Source organism: Staurois parvus, unplaced genomic scaffold (genome assembly GCF_062004578.1).
Source record: "Staurois parvus isolate SC_StPar_1 unplaced genomic scaffold, SC_StPar_1.0 ptg000196l, whole genome shotgun sequence".
NCBI classification, from domain to species: domain Eukaryota; kingdom Metazoa; phylum Chordata; class Amphibia; order Anura; family Ranidae; genus Staurois; species Staurois parvus.
This window is the reverse complement of record NW_028317992.1, coordinates 497,243-512,062: the sequence shown is the minus strand read 5'-3', so window position 1 is coordinate 512,062 and position 14,820 is coordinate 497,243. Positions and strand designations below refer to the sequence as shown.

At 39.7% G+C, this 14,820-nt stretch overlaps 1 protein-coding gene across 1 annotated transcript in view; it reads right to left on the bottom strand.

Annotated features, from left to right (window-relative positions):
• Nucleotides 1-13,532, bottom strand: part of WNT11 (Wnt family member 11) — a 182,442-nt gene extending 168,910 nt beyond the window's left edge. Inside the window, exon 1 of the mRNA XM_089677985.1 lies at nt 13,002-13,532. The gene's annotated coding sequence lies outside the window, so the exon portion shown is untranslated. The remainder of the gene's footprint in view (nt 1-13,001) is intronic.
• Nucleotides 13,533-14,820: the final 1,288 nt, after the last annotated feature.

The window sequence follows — 14,820 nt, the reverse complement described above, 5'->3', positions numbered from 1 at the left end:
ACACAAGTGGCCTTTAAATGGACAACTACCAGTATTGTTCACATGGATCAATGGATCACATCAATAAAATAATAAATATGATTCAACAGATTTGCAATAAAATGGAAGTTTTCCCTCTACCTGACTTAAAATATTTTTTAATCTGAAGAGTTAAAGTGGAACGTCACCCAAAAATGGAAATTCTGCTCCCCCCTCCCATATTTGAAATGTCTTTTTGGGGAGGAGCAGGCACCTGATAATGACAGGTACCCACTCCCACTTCTGGTGCCTCCCCCCCTTCCCTCACAGTTAAGATGTCGACACCAACAACTGGCAAAGAGCTGGGTGGTCGGGTGAGGACATCACTGGAGCCTAGGACAGGTACATAAGTGTGCATTTTTTAAAAGTCAGCAGCTACAGCCTTTATCTTTAAAACAGACCTCCAATTTTTTTTTTTGGCCCCACTTACCCAAAGATGATTTTTGCATTTTTCAGATACTCACCCATCCAGTGGATCCAGTGTTGTCCAACTGAGTTCCTCTCATGCCCTGTCACCACTTTGTCCCACGTTGCCATGTTCTCTCTGATGTCATCGAGGTCCGTCGGTGCTTCTGAGTTCGGGCCTCTTGATGGTGCCCTGATAGGCCCACCCCCCACCTCTTTTCCTTGAATGAAAGGCTATGCCTCCTAGGATATTTGACGTGCATATCACAGGAGGCATAGCGGGCAGTGTGCATCATTCGCCAAATGGAGTGCATGGGAAAGCGGGGCTGTACATTCTTGCAAATGAAAAGGCAAAAAAAACAGTGCCATACTTCTGCAGGATGGGAGGAGGGGTGGAATGGAAAGAACGTGTGGAAGAGAGTGAAGGTGCACTATAATTTGACAGTTCCGTGTAGATCTCTGTACTGAGTTCCTTAGTCTGTACACCTGCTATGACCATTATGAGGGGCTCCCACAATCCCTGTTGAATTCTTTTTATTTCCTGTTTCAATCATTTTTATTTGAATTTCCATTTCAGAGAGAAAGAACAAAGCAAAACAAACGTGTGAATGTTCAAACAGCACCATTCACATAGTTACATTAGTACACATAAAAACCACAAATACATACTAGGGCGTAAGCCCTTACCTTTTCCGGAGGAGAGTCACAAAGTAGTGGTTATTCCAAATATTATAAGATATTCATGACTTACGTATAATCGTGGTGGAATACCATGAAGAAAAGCAGGTCAGGTGGCCAAGCCAACCCCTCTGGTCCAGATGATGCCACAGGTCTGCCTGGGTCCCCATAGCACTGCATTCTTTTATTAATTTAGTTTTGGTTAAAAAAAGTGTGACCCTGCCCCCCCCCCCCCCCATATGCCTCCCTTTGCCATCCTCCCTTTGCCTCCTGGGATATGCACATCACATATCCCAGGTGGCAAAGTGCTTCATTCAGTAAGGAGGATGGAGGGTGCCTAGCGCTAATTCATCAGGAGGCGTGCCAGCTGAACCAGGAAGAGACAGCAGGCCTCTTGTTGATGTAATCATTAATATGATAGCATGGGACAGAGAGGTGGAAGAGAACAAGAGCATCTCAGCGGGACAATGCTGGAATATTAAAAACCTACACGATGGACCACCCGGTAAGTGGCAGAGAGATGTCATGCGGTTGCACACAATAGTGTATTTAGATTTTGTGCTGCCCAAGGCAACACGAAAGTTGGAACGCCTTCCACCTACACCTCTCCCCACACCCTCTGGCCAAGAGAGCCTGACACGAACCGACAACATAGGCCCCTCCCTCACCCTGGCCGAGAAAGCCTGACACCGAGCAACACCACATCACCCCCCAAAGAAAAACTTCAACTAACACCCGCCAAAGGCCGGCTCCCTCCCCCCCCCAGCCGAGAGAGCCTTCCAATAACAACCCACTAAAAGCTGCCCACCAACCCTCCACCCCCTGCTGAAGAGAGAGCCTTCCACCAACATCCCTATGGCCAAGAGAGCCTTCTATTAGCACCGCACCTATACACCCGTCAACACAATCCCTCCAAACCCCGCCCCTCTCCCAGGCAAGAGAGAGAAAGACACTCACCTTCACAGCTCTGGACATCCCCAGGAATAAGAGTCGGGATCTGCATACACTGTCAAGCAGTCTCTCTCAGATCCCCCCTGGTCCCAATACCTCTTGTGTCCCTTCTTCAGGGGGGGTGGCTCTGCTCCCCTGAAAAACTCCACTCTAGACAAACGCCTTGTTTGCCTTGTGGTAAATATGCCATTGGTTACACATCCACATGTGCTGTAGATTTCCCAAAAGTGCAGGCCAGTAGTTGCATATTAAAAGTTATAATTAAAAGTTTATATATGTAATTGTGTGAAAGGAGGGTGGAAGGAATAAAAATATTGAAAGTGAAAATACAGACCTGACCCCTCTTTTTAATAGCACAGGGCACCTCAATGACCAACATTTATGTTGTGGAAAGCTGCAGTTATGTGCAAAATCAAAATTGGGTGCAGATAAAAAAAAAAAATAATAAGGCATTACCAAAGCACATTATTATTTTGGCTAAATAAACCAACAGTGGACCAATTAACTTTGAATTCAAGAGCCAGTCTGTCCAATACCATAGCCATCAGGATTCTTTTAGGAGCATCCTGTGTCCATTGACCACAACTAGAGAAAACCCTTAAACGTTGGGTGTCAGCTGTAATTATCAAGGAGCATTGGCTATTTACGCCTGAAATAAACACCTTTTTTGGAGATGATTTAAAAAAATTCCACTTATGACCTCCACAGTCAAAATGAATGGCACCCAAACACACCATGTGTTGCGGTAATGCACAGTAAGACTAGCCATAGATGACTCATTTATTTTGGATCATTCGATCATTTTATCACGTTACTGCAACATAATGTATGAACAGCCCCTAAATCCATCAACCTATCTTGCAACCAACTCCAAATAATACAAAAACTTTTCTCAGTGGGGATGCGTCCAAGGAGGTATTCCCAAATGATACTTGGCTAGGATAATCCCTTAAAAAGAGAAAGCTTTAATTAATCCCTAAAGAAAAAGCCGTAGAGATGAAACATGTTTGTTAACAACTGAGCAAAGTTTGAGAGCTACATGTGTCTATACAAGTATTCTGAGACTCTTTTACCTGACCAGCCGTGTTCTGAGCTTTCCCTGTTTTTGTTTTAGGGATTACATCTGGTATTTTTATGCCGGCGAGAGCAGCTATTAGAAGCATCACCTTGAGTGGCTGGTTGAAAAGATTTAATCTGGAAAAGTTCTTTACTTGACTTTATCAGCGAAGAGCGATAGGGCAAGTCCCTAACTGCAGCTGCTAATTGCATATTGGACTATTTTGGTCTATTTATCACTATCCAGGTCCTCTGCGGCAAATGCTTTTCGAAGCCCCCTAAGCTCCTGGGCTGTTAACACAGTTGTGGTGAGGGTGGATGCCTTGCATAGACTTTAATTATAGTGACATTTATTTTTAATTAGGTCAAAATTACAGGGAGCTGATCCACTCCCCGACAGACCTTCCTCCCAGGCGTGGAACACACTGGAGGAAGAAGGACATGTTTGTAGTGATTAAAATAGATCCTACGGCGCTTGGAATAATTCTTGGAGGGCGAGACCCTCTCTCTTTTTTCATTTGCAATCACAATGATCCCACTATTTCCAAGCAAAAAAAAATGCTTTGATGGAAGTCACTTGTCAAACGTCCTTGTATTACATTACTAGGATGTCCCTGGAAAGTTGGGTTCCTCAATGTTGGAGAACTGGAGGAAGGTCCGAAGGTGATTCTTTACTAATCATTTTCCAAATCTTTCACAGCTTCAAACTGCAAACATTTTAAAACATTTCTATGGGCACTTTGCTAATGGAATGTTTTAGTTAGATCTCACAATATAGTCTCAGAGGTCAAGGGACTATGCATATATGTATATATATATATATATATATATATATATACCTGTATGTGTGTGTATGTATATATATATATATATATATATATATATATATCAGGGGCAGACTGACAACTTATGGGGCCCCCGGGCAATAGGGGGATCATGGGGCCCCTGTGTCCTTGCCCAAACTCAAAAAAGCCTATGTAAAATGTACCAAGGGCATCTCATGGGGCCCCCTACTGACCCCGGGCCCTCGGGCAGTGCCCAAGTTGTCAGTCCACCCCTGATATATATATATATATATATATATATATTTATTTATTTATTGTTTTAATATAATGGGCCAACGCTACTGCTAGCCAACTAGGGTGCAGTCACAGCCACTGGTTTCCCTGCTCTCCTGCTTGCAGAGAATTATATCGCATAGAGTGTTTTTTTCCCTCTGGTTTTGTGTTCACTTTGTTTTTGCTACTTTATTTAATTGTTGCAAAAATTATCATGCTGGTATCTGTAGTCCATCTAGCCGCTGTTGTGCCCAAAAGTAGTGGGATACAGCAGTGTGCTTCCAGGCCTCAAGAAGGAGCAGAGAGCTCTGAGCCTGTAACTTGTCCTCCAAGGCACCAGACCTTGTTCGCCTCGTGTGCATTCCAAGCCGGTCCAGGCACTTCCGGTTGTCCAGCGGTGTCCTGGCATCTCTCCATCTCTTCACCCATGGCTCCAGACTCACACTGGCTGATCATTAGGACAGGAAGGACTGACAGTGACCATTATCAATGATAAGTGACATTTAATGTTTTTGTCTTGTAAGTGTTTAACAGCGCTTGCTTTATAAATTGGTTTCTTAATACTGCACTTAGTGGCACCTTCTCACGTCTTCTTCCACATACAGAGCTGGCATACTCTGATGATGGCTGCCGCTGATGTTTCTGGTTGTTGACGGACTTTTTGAAAAAAAACTTCCTTTTTTTGGAGGGGGGGTTGCATTAGCTAGTCTTGCCTAGGGAGCAAAATAGTCTAGCACCGGCCCAATATATATATATATATATATATATATATATATATATGGTATATCTGAAACTATGGGTATTTTAATATTTTAAGAGAGTATTTAAAAGATTTCAGCTTATAGTATAACCAAGGCAAAAACAGTCTATGATCAACATAAGCAGAATGTAAGGACACAATGAATATCATTTTTAATGTGCCTTGAGTACGCCATACAGGTGCATTGCTTAAATATGCAAAGTATCTACAATTTAACGCAGTGCACTGCACACCAACACACATCAGGGTGTCACAACACACTGTTCTTGACAGAGTTCAGTGAATTGTATTTTTCCTAAGCTTCATTCAAATTTAAAAATAAGTAAACAATTTTTTTTATTTCCCATCACTTTTTTGTGGACTTCAGACAAATACAGTGAATCTACCAAACCGGGACTTTGACAGCAACAAAACATAACAGGAGTGGAGATTTCATACCTAGTTCATAGGGGCACGCACAGGGTCTGCCAGATGTGCCTGGGCAACCCCTAATCACCCCATGTGCATTACTATTATTGCTCTGTGTGCCAATGAGATGGGAAAGATCTCCCACTGAGTAGCTCTGCTTATAGAAGTGTGGAAGCACTTCTCTTTTACTCTGAATCTGCAGGCAGGGAGTTAATGAGCCCACAGGGAGATCAGAAAGATACACGTGTGTTTAAGCTTGGGGGTGCACACCCTAATGCAATAGGCTGCGCACACTTAAAACCTAGTTACAGTGATCCAGCTTGGACCAATGTAAGTATGTATGTACTATACCTGGCTCCTGGAAGCTGGGAATCACTGAAATAGACACCACTACTCAGGTGATCCCTAGTCCTATGCCAAGCAGATGCCCTTCTGCATTCTCAATACAGGAGGTCAGCCGCTCGGCATGGGCGCCATTTAGAGAATGCTTTGCAAAGCATTCTCTGATTGGATGAAGTAGCGAGCATGACATCACCACCCTGCCTCTCCACCTCATCCAGTTGAAAAACACTTGATTCCAAAAACCCAAATGCATTCCCTGAAAGTTCCCATGCCGGGCAGCTGATCTTCTTTGTTCAGAATGCAGCAGGGCAGCCACTCGTACACTGGAGTAGCTGTGCCTACTCAGTGATTTCCAGTCTAAACTTCTCCTTCAAGTGGAACAGCCAGCTGCAGTAGGTATGAATGAAAAACCCACCATGATTCTGAGGGTATAGGAACTGCAGCTGATCTGAGGTCCGATGGTGCAAGAATTGGGACTAATCTGAGGTCTGAAGTTGTGGGATTTTGGGCTGCTCTGAACTGTCAAGGTGCAGCAATTGGAATGATCCGAGGTCTGAAGGTGAAGGACTTTGGGTGATTCGTGGTGTAATGGTGCAGGAATAGGAGTTGAGTTGAACTCTGAACATACAGAAATTGGACCTGATCTGAAGTGTGGAAGTAGTGTAACAGCCAGCAGCAGTAGGTATAAATGAAAGACCCAATGCAATTCTGAAGGTTCAGGAATTGGGGCTGATCTGAGGTCCAATGGTGCAAGAATTAGGACTGATCTGAGGTCTGAATTTATGGGAAATGGAGCTGCTCTGAGATGTGGAGGTGCAGGAATTGGGGTGATCTGTGATCTGAAGATGTAGAACTTAGGGTGATTCGTGGTGTGAAGGTACAGGATTTTGGGTGATCTAAGGTATGAAGGTGGAGGAATTGGGACTGATCAGAGGTCAGTTGTGGAAACTGTAGCTATTCTGGGGCCAGAAGTTGTGAAAACTGCGGCTGCGGTGGGATCTGTAGGTGCAGAAATTAAGGCACATCTAAGGTCCTAATGTACAGGAAGTGGGTCTGATCGGAGGTCTACGTACCTTATTGTTTAATAACATGCTGGTTGTCTAATACTTGTAAATTGACACTTTATGTGGAACAGGTTTCTGACCCATGTTCACACCATTATATGCTATCAAAAGAAAAAGTTTAGATACCTTTGGAAACGTTTTAAACTGTGGTACATATTATGCAAGGTATGAAGAAAAGAATGACCTGCTATCTGGAGTCTGAACTCAAGAAAAAGTGGGTCCATTAACTCCACAAGCTTTATAACCTGAGTTGACAGTTCAGCCCCCATTCTCTGGGATAATAAAGTGATTTCTGAATATAAAGTATAGACAAATGACAAAGAAAAAAAGAAAGTGCTAAAGACAGAAAACATCTTTCTTATACAAGATGTTGTGTCCCACATACAATCCATCATGTGTACTAACAATATGAAAGTTCTTTCAGCACCTGAACCATTTGTTTACGATCTATCAAAATTGTCTCAGTGAGGCATGTTTCTTTGCATGTTGCTTTGCCATGAAATTCTCACTGTGCTTAGTGAATGAGGTGAATGTATATTGAATTCAATTATCCAATCATGCGCAAGCAAAAATCTTGTTTTTCTTCATTTTCCTGGCTTGTGACTGGGTATTGCCGGCAAAGTAAATTTTCACAACATTCACTAAGGTAAGTGAATACCTCCTGGCAAAGTGAAATTTTACTTTGCAAAGTGTACCTGCTTAACTCCTTTAGTAAATCAACCACTCATAGTGAAATTTTTGTTGAAATCAATGCCTTTGAGAATGATTTACCAAAGAAATTGTCAATCTTCACTCAAAACATTGTGTGAATATTCACTCCAATTATCCAATCATGTAAGAAATAAGTTCCTGTTACTTTGAATATCCAATCATTTATTTTTTTTATTTATTGCAGGTACTTATATAGCGCCGTCAATTTACGCAGCACTTTACACATATATAGTGTACATTCACATCAGTCCCTAACCCTCAAGGGGCGTACAATCTAAAGTCCCTAACGTACATTCATATACTAGGGCCAATTTAGACAGGAGCAGGGGTGGACTGACAACTCATGGGGCCCCCGGGCAATAGGGGATTATGGGGCCCCTGTTTCCTTGCCCAAACTCAAAAAAGCCTATGAAAAAAGTACCAGGGGCATTTCATGGGGCCCCCTACTGACCCCAGGCCCTCGGGCAGTGCCCGAGTTTCTAAATGGTCAGTCTGCCCCTGGACAGGAGCCAATTAACCTACTAGCATGTATTCGGAGTGTGGGAGGAAACCGGAGGAAACCCACACAGGCACAGGGAGAACATGCCAACTCCAGGCAGGTGGTGCCGTGGTTGGGATTTGAACCGACGACCTGTACTGTACAAGTACTGACAGGCGGGAGTGCTAACCATTTAGCCACTGTGCTGCCCTTCATTTGCAGATATATATAGTAAACAGCAATTTGCACTGTACTTTTGTAAAGAAAAAGGCTAAAAAAGTATTTGTAAATTGTGGAAATTCATGGTAAAATCCTTGCGTATTTCTACCTTGGTGAACATATGGTGAAAATGAGTATATAGAAAGCATTATTTCCATGAAAACAAATTGGAAATGTTGACTCTAAATGAGACCCCAAAATAACATGCAAACAAGTTAATGAAAGACAATCTACATCCTACAGGAAATATTTATTAAACAACGCGGATCTCTGAAAGACCTTCATGCATGAACATTCCTTCAATCCTCCGCAATCACTGTTTCCATAATCATAACTCACAACCTGGCCAATGTTCTGAAATAGCGCATTCCGAAAGATCACAAAACCTGAAAATCTCTGTGTGAATACGAGCAACAAGGCTATAAAGTGCTCATTATCAACTGACTGTTAGCCCCTAAATGACTACATTATCACTTGAACAGTTTTCACCCCTCGCTAGTAAAGGAACATGCATGGTCAATGTAAACCAAACAGGCAATTTGAAACTTTGATAGGACTTAGCTGCAATTCGACACATATTTTTGCCCAGATGGATTTCTGTAGAAACATCGTTTAGTTACGAGACTCTGCAACTGATCCTGTGCTGTCATACAATACAGAAACATTGTGGGATAGAAGACAATAGAGGAGTCTTTTTTATTTTTTACTCTAATCAATTTAAAAAAAATTACTGGAAATTTCAAAAATCACCCATATTTTTCCCCAAACTCAAAGAAACAATTGTAGCCTGCAAAGGTATAAGTTTCCCTTTTAGTAAACTACCTGGCAGAGTATAAACTAGGAATTATTCTCATCTGTCAGAATGCATAACCAGAATAAATTCTTTAACTGTACAAATGGTAGGTCAACGTAAAAAAAACTTTATTTACTAAAGTAGCTGTTTTCAGTTTAGTTCCTATTATCTTTACATTCCAAATCAAGTTCAGTGGAATTTTCTTTTTGGAAATCTCTTGGTACCTTGACCACAGGCTTGATTGAAAATGACTTCTTTAGCAAATCGCCCAATTTTTTTTGAAAATCAACCCAACCTCACACACAGCAACTGAACGACAACAGTATAAATTTAGGTTCATGCACATTTTTGAACTTTTGACAAATATAAATGGCCTATAAAGTTTAGCCGTTCAACTGCCCATACATGGTCCTGCAACAGAACTGAGCATTACTGGCAACGATCTGCAAGAAATGTAAGATTTAGCAAGCCAAAGCATTTCCAAGGTCACAAAACATGGTGGTAATTTGTTTCTTAAACAGGTAGTGGTTTTCCCTTTTCTTAGAAATAAAAAGAAACAAAACTTCCAATGCAAAATTTGCCTCTTCCACAGGTTACTTGAGTAGCAGAGAAGACTGTGGCAAATCATTGCATCTCATAACAGTGGGATTGCAGGCCCCTATCTCTCGCCTAGCATTCAGCATAGAAATTTCTGCAAAAATTATTTAGGATTATTGAGCAAAGGTTCTCCAATTTACTTTATCTGTTTTACTGAAAAAGGTCCCAAACAAAATGTCTCATCCACAGAGGACTAAGCGAAAATTAAGTTTCTCTTTAAGCAAAATTTTGGAAAAGTTTGCTGGAATCAATTGGTTGTGAAAATTTGCACAAATTTTGCCACTCATTTCTACTCATGACCCATCGTCCTCTATAAGATATCTACCTCTCTATAGTCAGCCTAAAAACCAAGACAGACAAAAATATTCTCCTTCCTGATACAGCAAGTTTAGACCTGACCATTCAAGCATCTGTAATTTTAGTTTTAAATTTTGCACAATGACTGAATTTTCACCTGCTGTTGTCTCAAAAGATATATTCTGACTGTAATGTTGCACAATGACGAACAATCGAACAAACAACAAGAAACAGAAAATTCAGACCCGAGGTCTTCTGTGTTTTAAGTTGTATATCCTTATACTATAAAGCCGGACAATTGCAATCTCCAATCTAAAACTTGTTCTGCCTTTTGCTTGTTGTAATCATTATTCTATGTCTGTGGCCCAGTTTACCTTGATATGTCTCAAGCAAGGTGACCTGCGCTCACTTACGCACCCAATAAAGGCATAAAAGTTCATTTAAAAAACATTTTTAAAAATGTGAAAACATTTTTAGGAATTTACAGAACCTGATATGAAAAAAATATAAAATCTGTGAGACTGGTTGGGTGTTTAGAAAGAAGGAAATTTGCTGAGATAGCATAGAATTTCATGAAAACATACATTAATAAAGCATATCAATGATTTGTCTCTTCCTGCGGGCAAAATTTGGATGGTTACTACGAGCTACGGAGATCCTTGCTTCCTATAAAAAACAAAATGCACCCTCTAATTACATGGTTATTTGACTGCACCAGAAACAGAATATTTAAAACAAGAAAGTTCCAGTCTAGACATACGGATGTCCATCTCATCTTTTCTGGTGGTGCCAAAGTTTTTACTCAACTTGGACCTCTTTTTAGGGGGCTCCTTGTTCCCACACTCTTTATGTCTTTCTCCAATTTATGTGGCACCAGCAGCCCTGTAATGATTACCCACCAAGACATTCCTAGTATTGTTCCCGTCTTATTGTTCTACGCCTTTATCTCCAATTCTTCTTTACTGCTTTCTTCACCCAAAGTGCCTCCTTCAAGCCATTCTGTATTCTGCTAAAGTATCCATCATCTTTGCTCTGTGCTCACCCATTATCTGCATACCGACCATTGCAAATCCTTTATCCATCTAATACTTGATATATCTGTGCAATATGTATCTACACAATTACTTATCAGTCAAGTTAATATATCTTCATGATTTTCTACCTAATATGTATCTTCATAATGAGCTATCTAATATGTATCTTTATAATGAATGACCTAATATGTATTTTTATAAGTAACTATCTAATATGTATCTTCATAATTAATGACCTAATATGTATCTTTATAACTAACTATCTAATATATATCTTCATAATGAATGACCTAATATGTATTTTTATAAGTAACTATCTAATATGTATCTTCATAATTAATAACCTAATATGTATCTTTATAACTAAGTATCTAATATGTATCTTCATAATTAATGACCTAATATGTGTCTTTAGAAGTATCTAATATGTATCTTCATAATTAATGACCTAATATGTATTTTTATAAGTAACTATCTAATATCTATCTTCATAATGAGATATCAAATATATATCTTTATAATTATCTATGTAATATATATCTACATGATTAATTATCTGTCTAGCTAACATGAAAATTCATTATTATTTATGTATCAATTTATGTAGAATACAGCTACATAACTTTCTTTCTCTCTTTCTTTCTTTCTCTTTCTCTCTCTATATATTGTTTTATCTATGTCTTTATCTATCTATCTATCTATCTATCTATCTATCTATCTATCTATCTATTTATCTATCTATTGATTTATCATCTCTTTATTAATCTACACCTCTAAGTCACACAGGACACTCAAGAAAAGTACTTTTAAGTTTGCCTCCAAATTAAAAGTCACCACTGCACTTTCAGTTTCTACCAGAATCTCCAGTGTAGGAGTGGGAAAAAATCTTCTATTGATAAATAAACCGCAATCAGATCTATGTTTACTATAACAATGCAAAATAAATAATGGAGCACGTCTGAATGATATCTCTGACGTTCCCTGCATAGCACACACAACCAACTCATATTATAGTTCAGCAGAAATTTAGAGGAAAACTAAAAAGTATTTTCAGTGTCAGAAGGAGTGTGTGAATGATTGTCATTATTAGAGGGAGGACTATACACATCTAACCTAAAAGACATAGCAGAAATCATGTACACATGATGAGGATTCTATATAGTGTATACCTAAATATGTGTATATTTAATAGGGACCATAGATGATAGCTAGATAATTACAGATATACAGTTTGTATGATAGATAGATAGATAGATAGATAGATAGATAGATAGATAGATAGATAGATAGAGAAAGAGGGATAGATAGATAGATAGATAGATAGATAGATAGATAGATTTGAAATAGATAGATAGATAGATAGATAGATAGATAGATAGATAGATAGATAGAGAAAGAGGGATAGATAGATAGATAGATAGATAGATAGATAGATAGATAGATAGATAGAGATAGATAGATAGATAGATAGATAGATAGATAGATAGATTTGAAATAGATAGATAGATAGATAGATAGATAGATAGAAAGAGAGAGAAAGATGGATACATAGATTATTGAGGGAGAGAGGCATTGATAGATAGACTATTGAGATATACATAGAGAGGAGTATATATAGACTATTGAGGGAAAGACTGATAGATAGATAGATAGATAGATAGATAATTGAAAAAGAGAGAGAGAGAGACTGATAGATTCACAGATTAGATAGATAGATAGATAGATAGATAGATAGATAGATAGATAGATAGATAGATATAGAGGTATAGACATATTATTGAGGGAGAAAGGGATAGTTCGATGGATAGAATAGAATAAATGATAAATAGCAGAGTCGCTGAAGATAAAGTTGTTAGGAGCCCCTCTTCTAACCCTTCTCCTCTCATCCCCCCTCTTCTTCTCCCCGCTTCTTCTCCCTTCTCCCCTCTTCTCCTCTTTTCTCCCTTCTTCTTCTCCCTTTTTCTCTCTTCTCCCTTCTCCTCTCTTCTCCCCTCTTCTCCTCTCTCTGGGACATGCAGTGAAAACATCAGATAAGTCTAATGTCCATACAGACAGGGTTCACCCCTGACAAGCACAGGAGCCCCACAATCCATCACCTCCCTTCTTTCCATGCACAGAATCCCAGCACTCACCATGATGTGTGAGCTCAGAATCACTTGTCCAGCCAAAGCAGAATCCCTCTAATTTTCCCTGCAGTCAGTCAGTCAGTCCCAGTCCCAGACAGAGCGCAGGCACAGCCAGTGTAATATCCCTGGTGCTGGGTGTCAGGAGGAGGAGGAGAAGTGTTGATCCCACAGATCATCCATGGGGTTGAGGAGAAGTGGGATCAGCGCACTGTACAGTCCTGGAGAGGAAGGTGCTGGTGCCTGTGCGAAGTCCTGGAGGACACTGCCAGCTAGAGGCTGCTCTGCCCCTCACCGCTCCACAACCTGCTTATATTCCGTGTCATTGGCTTTGATCACACAAGTGATGTCAGACTTCATTAGCATAACAAAGTGCTCCGGATTTGCAGCTTCAAACGGGGACAAGTGCTGTTTGATGTATTCAGGGAGCTGTCCTCCTCCTCCTGCACTGGGGTGGACAGAGGAGCTGCACTGCACTGCTGCACTGGGCTGGTGTGAGGAGGGAGGTGCAGGATGAAGAGCTGCAAGAGGAGTAGAATCCTCCAACCTCCCACCCTACTAGGGATCTGCAGGAGGAGGCTCTGGAGGAAAATATGCCAATTGTGCTGGGAGGCTAGGATACTTTTTTTTTCTTTTTTTTAACATTTTGCAACATTTCTTAAAGGGATGTTCCACTTTTACATCAACTATGTGCACGCCATAGCAAACTTTATATCAAGGCAAACATTTTATTAAACTCTTGCCAAACTTTTTTTGGTATCTCTAGGCAAACTTATTTTTTTCATACAGTTTTATCTATATAATATGTAACTAATTATTCATCCATCAATCCAATATGTATTTTCACAATCATGTAGGTGTACAGAGGAGCTGTACTGCACCCTACCAGGAGGGGGCTCTGCAGTAAAATATGGCAATTCTGCTGGGGGGCTAGGATACTTTTTTTAAACATTTTGCAACATTTCTTAAAGGGATGTTCCACATTTACACCAACTATGTACACATCATAACAAACTTTATATCAAGGCAAACATTTTATTAAACTGTTAGCAAACTTTTTTTTATCTCTAGGCAAACTTTTTTTGTTGTTTACAGTTTGTATCTTTAGAGATATCTATATAATAAGTATCTACATAATTATTCATCCATCAAGCCAATATGTATTTTCACAATCCTGAAGGTGTACAAAGGAGCTGTACTGCACCCTACCAGGAGGGGGCTCTGCAGTAAAATATGGCAATTGTGCTGGGAGGCTAGGATACTTTTTTTTAAACATTTTGCAACATTTCTTAAAGGGATGTTCCACATTTACACCAACTATGTACACATCATAACAAACCTTTTTTTTATATTTACATTTTGCAACATTTCTTAACCTCCTCGGCGGTCTGATTATTTCCGATTTTTTGTGCTGAAAGTGGTACCATTTTTTTGCATGGAAATATGTAGTTTTTTATTGCAGGCCTGTCATTTTTAGGAATAACTCACTGAAATCTTTACGAACAAGAGTCTAGTAAACATCCCGGGTATGATTAAATTTGAAACACAAAATCATAAATTATAATTTAATAAATAATCATAAAAAATAATAATATAATAAAAATAAATTTAATTCAATAATATAATCAAACCAAAAACACTGAAATTTGAAATACAGAGGCAAATTCGCACATCGCTGAGCAAAGTCACAAAATCGTTTTCAGTGTCTGATGAGGAATTTCCCCCACGAATCATTATCACTCAATTCTGCAAGTGGTTCTGATTTACTATCGCTGTTCTCTAGCTGATCTAAAACCGCTTTTGACCTAAAGGGACGCTTTTTGGACGC